The sequence below is a fragment of the Schistocerca gregaria genome, chromosome 2 (genome assembly GCF_023897955.1).
Source record: "Schistocerca gregaria isolate iqSchGreg1 chromosome 2, iqSchGreg1.2, whole genome shotgun sequence".
Classification (NCBI taxonomy): Eukaryota; Metazoa; Arthropoda; class Insecta; order Orthoptera; family Acrididae; genus Schistocerca; species Schistocerca gregaria.
The window spans coordinates 463,765,610-463,771,650 of NC_064921.1; positions in this window are offsets into that span (position 1 = coordinate 463,765,610).

Sequence of the window (6,041 nt, forward strand, 5' to 3'; positions counted from 1 at the left end):
AATCCTCTGACCGAACACGCTGAGCTACAGTGCCGGCTACCCTAGACCACAGGTTGCTATTCGGCTCTCATCAATTGAAATCGGGATTATTCTGACCAGATCACGGTTTTTCCAGTCATATAAGGTCTAAATGACATGGTCACGAGCCCACGAGAGGCACTGCAGGCGATGTTGTGCTGTTAGAAACGGCACTAGTGTAGGTCGTCTGCACCAAATTTCGCAGCACTGTCCTAACGTTCGTTGTATATCTCATACTGATCGCTGCTGTTATTCCACGCAGTGTAACTTGTCTGCTGTCGGTGGAATCTACGCAATGTCACTGCTCGTTAAGTGGCGGCTCTTGACCGCTGCGTTGTCCATGATGAGAGGTAATGCTTGACATTTGGTATTCTCGGCACGCTCTTGACACTGTGGATCTCGCCATATTAAATTCCCTAATTATTTCCGAAATGGAATGTCCCAAGTGTCTGGCTCTAACTTACACTCTGCATTCAGAGTCCGTTAATTCCCGTCGCGCGGCCATAAACTCTTTTACATAAATCACCTGAGTACAAATGACAGCTTCAGTAACGCAACCCTTTTATATCTGGGACCACAGTACTCAGACGACCTCATGGTAACACAGCGCACGCCACTATGAAGCCATCAGCAGCTTGCACAGTGCATCGTTGACATCTTGGGATTATGGCTTCGTGTAATGTTCGCCACACTCGAACCGGATCAGCAGTTCTTACCAAATGTAATCAGGACTCATGTGCACATTGTTATCCCACGACTTTCGTCACGTCAGTGCATGTCCAGTACACTGAATAAAATAACAGCCGCGCGGTATTAGCCGAGCGGTCTCAGGCGCTGCAGTCATGGACTGTGCGGCTGGTCCCGGCGGAGGTTCGAGTCCTCCCGCTGGCATGGGTGTGTGTGTTTGTCCTTAGCACTTAGGTCCCCTAAGATTTCACACACATTTGAACATTTTTTAAATAAAATAACGAGAACTAGTAGCAGAAAATTAAACAAAATCGCATAGCGATATACAGGGTGCTACAAAAAGGTGCGGCCCAACTTTCAGGAAACATTCCTCACAGACAAAGAAAGAAAATATGTTATGTGGACATGTGTCCGGAAACGCTTACTTACCATGTTAGAGCTCATTTTATTACTTCTATTCAAATCACATTAATCATGGGATGGAAACACACAACGACAGAACGTACCAGCGTGACTTCAAACACTTTGTTACAGGAAATGTTCAAACTGTGCTCCATTAGCGAGGATGCATGCGTCCACCCTCCGTCGCATGGAATCCCTGATGCGTTGATGCAGCCCTGGAGAATTGCGTATTGTATCACTGCCGTCCACAATACGAGCACGGAGAGTCTCTACATTTGGTACCAGGGTTGCGTAGACAAAAGCTTTCAAATGCCCCCAGAAATGAAAGTCAAGAGGGTTGAGGTCAGGAGAGTGTGGAGGCCATGGAATTGGTCCGCCTGTACCAATCCGTCGGTCACCGAATCTGTTGTTGAGAAGTGTACGAACACTTCGACTGAAATGTGCAGGAGCTCCATCGTGCATGAACCACATGTTGTGTCGTACTTGTAAAGGCACATGTTCTAGCAGCACAGGTAGAGCATCCCGTATCGAGGAAGTACGGTACACACAGACGAAACTAAAATGAGCTCTAACATGGAAATTAAGCCTTTCCGGACACATGCCCACATAACATCTTTTCTTTATTTGTGTGTGAGAAATGTTTCCTGAAAGTTTGGCCGTACCTTTTTGTAACACCCTGTATGCGTGTAATGTGACAGCTGTAAGTGTTACGTAGTGGTACTACCTTCTCTATCTGTAGTTGTGACCGAAAAGAGCCCGCAAGATAGCAATTAGTGGTGATAATATCGGTATCAGGTCGTGCCACGGCGTGGTATCAACATCGCGAAGTAATATGACCTAAATTCTTAGAACAGGACTTTTATTCGTAATCAAACTTTCTGTAACAGTGACTTATGAGCACGTATTGAATACTTGAAAGATCTTTTGTCAGTGAGACACAGATGAGTGAACTTCGTCACCATTTGATTAGTAGACATGTTAATCCGGCTGTGGCATTCAAGAGTAATAAATGCATTGCATAAAAAGCACGAAGAAACGTAAACGGTGAAAAGTACAGAGTCAAATACTGATGTTCAGTATTTTTGTGACTACAGGTGCGTACACGAATATCCAACCGTGTATCAAAATTAATAAGGTTTCAGTGTACTGAAGTGCTGTGGTTGGAGAAGAAGAGAGAGAATGGAACTGTATTTGAGAATGCAGGTAGACACCAGTGCAGATTATATGAATTATGATTTGGAGTGAGGACAATTGCGCAGAGAGCGGATAGTTAGATGATGTGTTCATGCCCAACACTAACACAAATGTCAATAAGTGTGCTGGCAGAAGTTCTCTGGCTTTGAAGGTTGACATGGAATCAGGTAACATATTTGAGAAACAGAAAGTAGAAGCAGAGAGTTGTGTGAAAGCGAATTTCGATACTGAGAAAGCTGGATTAGATTATATTAGATTAGTACTTGTTCCATAGATCATGAATACGACACTTCGTAATGATGTGGAAAGTGTTACGTTAAAAAAAAGTGTCTATACAAGATATTACATTAGACAAAATATTACATGACACTCAGTATTTTTAATTTTTTTATTTTTTTGGGGGGGGGTTTGGAAATTACCCACTTACTACATCCAAAAATTCATCTAATGAGTAGAAGAATCTGCCATTAAGAAATTCTTTTAATTTCCTTTTAAATGCTATATGTCTATCTGTCAAACTTTTGATTCTATTAGGTAAATAATCAAAGACTTTTGTGGCAGCATAATTTACCCCCTTCTGAGCCAAAGTTAGATTTAACCTTGAGTAGTGAAGATCATCCTTTCTCCTAGTGTTGTAGCCATATACACTGCTATTACTTTCGAATTCGTTCGGATTGTTAATAACAAATTTCGTAAGTGAATATATATATATATTGTGAGGCTACAGTGAAGACTTCTAGCTCTTTAAATAAGTGTCTGCATGATGATCTTGGATAAGCTCCAGCAATTATTCTGATTACACGCTTTTGTGCAATGAACACTCTTTTACTCAATGATGAGTTACCCCGGAATATGATGCCATAAGGAAGCAGAGAATGAAAATAGGCGTGGTAAGCTAATTTACTCGGATGGATATCACCAAAGTTTGCAATGACCCTAAGAGCATAAGTAGCTTAACTCAAACGTTTCAACAGATCCTTCAGTGTGTTTTTTCCAGTTCAACCTCTCATCAATGCATACACCCAGAAATTTTGAATATTCTACCTTAGCCCTTTCGCGGCTGGAAGGCTGAGCGTCCTGCCTGCCTGGCCGGGTGACAGGGACAAGCGCACTGCGCGCCTGGCCGGCGGCGACTGTCGCAGCCCTGTGGCCGCTGCAGGCTACGGCCGCCGCAGGCTTCCCGCGTGTTGCCGCGTGCACAGAACCACTGTTCAGCAGCGCCTTAAAAAAACACTATACTCTGTATGGTCACTTTGGTTATAGTTTGTGATAACAACGAAAGAGAGCTTCGAAAATAGCCAACACTTTCAGTTATATGTTTATTATGGGCTGAAAAATGGTTGGTTTAGAAAAATGATAGGAACTTTTTTAATAGTAATTCCAAAATCCTCTAACTAGAGATTTACACCGTCGATGTATGTGCCTAAAACATATTAAAATTCCACTATCATCACATGAATGTATTTCAAGATATATAGTTTTAAATAGAGTTGTGCGTAGCGAAAACGCCCAAATCTCGAACAATATTCTTACTACGGTCTTAAATAGATAATAATTACAGAAATTTAAAACCTAATTTTGTCATGCAATCGGACTAAAAGTTAAACAAGGAATATATCTGCATAACTCATTTTGCGATAGGCCCTTGCCTTCGTTTGTAATTAAAACCTAAAGTCGATTCTCCACAGTAAGAAATTGGATAGTAAACGCCTACCTTCTTCTAGCTCGCTGTCTTCTTTTTCAGCCCGTCACGTTCAGTACGGTTTACTTTAATGGTTTCCCATCCTCATTTTCGACGCAGGCTTTGGACTGCCGCTGGCTGAGTTAAAAACCATTTTTTTTACTTTTATCTGCTTTTTTTTGTCCGCAGCTCGTGGTCTCGCGGTAGCGTTCTCGCTTCCCGTGCACGGGGTCCCGGGTTCGATTCCCGGCGGGGTCAGGGATTTTTCACCTGCCTCGTGATGACTGGGTGTTTGTGTCGTCTTCATCATCATCATCAATCATCCCCATTACGGTCGGAGGAAGGCAATGGCAAACCACCTCCACTAGGACCTTGCCTTGTATGGCGGCGCGGGTCTCCCGCGTCGCTCCCCTACGCTCGGTAAACGGAGTATGGGACTCATCATCATCATCTGCTTTTTATTTTTATTTTTTTATTTTTTACTTTTATCTATTTGAAACGTACAAAGTTACTAAAACGTGCTAATATTTCTTTAGCGTGTGGTAATTTTCGAAACATGGCACCATGCAGAGAGCCACATCGCACTTTTTGCATCTTATGCGTGTCATTTTTCGTTGTGAATGAGCAGTGCATACTACACAGCGTCTCTGGGGAATCTCCTTTTTCTCCGTCGCTATGAGGAACCCTGGATAATGTCCCTCTTTATTCTGCAGTCGGAAAGGGCTTTCTTCTTTGGTTGTCCATGGGATCGCACTTTTACACGTTTGACTATGAAATCTGTCAAGCAATTGACGGATTAGCTCCAAGTGGTATTTCGCTAGTGGTATCTTCTGTTGCTTTTGTATTTCAAAAACAGTTTTTGCGTTCAGCACACACAAGTCAGTCAAATGAAAGAATACTTTCTTGTACCACTTCAGTGTCTTTCGGATGCACTGTACAGAAGATAATAGCATGTCTGTCTTATCCACTGCACCCATTGACTTATTATAGCTGACGACACAGGTGGGTTTCAATTTGTTTTGGCCTGTTCTATGTTCTTTCTTCTGTGTCTCCACAAACTCTGGTCCATTTACGGTCGAAAGCATCCACACTTCTTTCTTGTCCATCCATTTTAGTGCCATTAATGTTCCACAAGATTTGAACTGTACTTCCCCTTTTTTCAGCTTGTCTGGTAACGGTGGTAGATGTTTCCTGTTTTTTCGTACTGTTCCGACGGCGTTTGTACATTTTTTGTGGAGCCATAGAAATAATTCTGGGCTCGAGTACCAATTGTCCAAATAAATGGTATGACCTTTGTTGAGGTATGGCAATAACAAACTCACAACAACATCGCCTGATTTTCCCCAATCAGAATTTCCAGATTCTATTTCCGTGGCAGCACCAGTGTAGATAATATAATCCAGAATATAATTCGTTTCTACGTCACAAAGGACGAAAATTTTAATGCCAAAACGACTACGTTTATTTGGTATGTACTGCTTGAATCGGAGCCTTCCCTTGAAAAGTAGCAAACTTTCGTCGATCACTAGGTTTTCAAAGGGTACTACTGCCTCGCGGAATTTATTTCTTGTGTGACCTACAATGAGACGTATCTTTACAAGAATATCTTGAGACGCGGTGGAATTGTCACAGAAGTGCAATAAACGCAGAATCAATTTGTACCGGTCCCTGGCCATTATGTTAGAAAATATTGGTGTCTGAAGCAAAGAATCTGTCGACCAATATTCATTCACTTCTAACTTTTTACTTCTAGGCATAAGCAGAGAACATGCTAGGAAACAATAAAATTCTGATGGCTCTATATGCTTCCAGCGTGCTAATCTACTGGGCACTGTCGTCATTTTTTCAGTAATAAATTTATAATAATTATTGATCTGTGTACAAATGGCAGAAACAAATTCCATGGACATGAAGTACAAAAAGAAATCTAAATGACTTGCTGACTCTTCGAAGTCCACCTTTAACCCGCTAAATGTGTTCACAAAACGGTGTCGTTTCGTCACAGGATGATTCTCCGTCCAGTCATACTTTCTTTTTCCTGACGAAGTTTCACTTACTC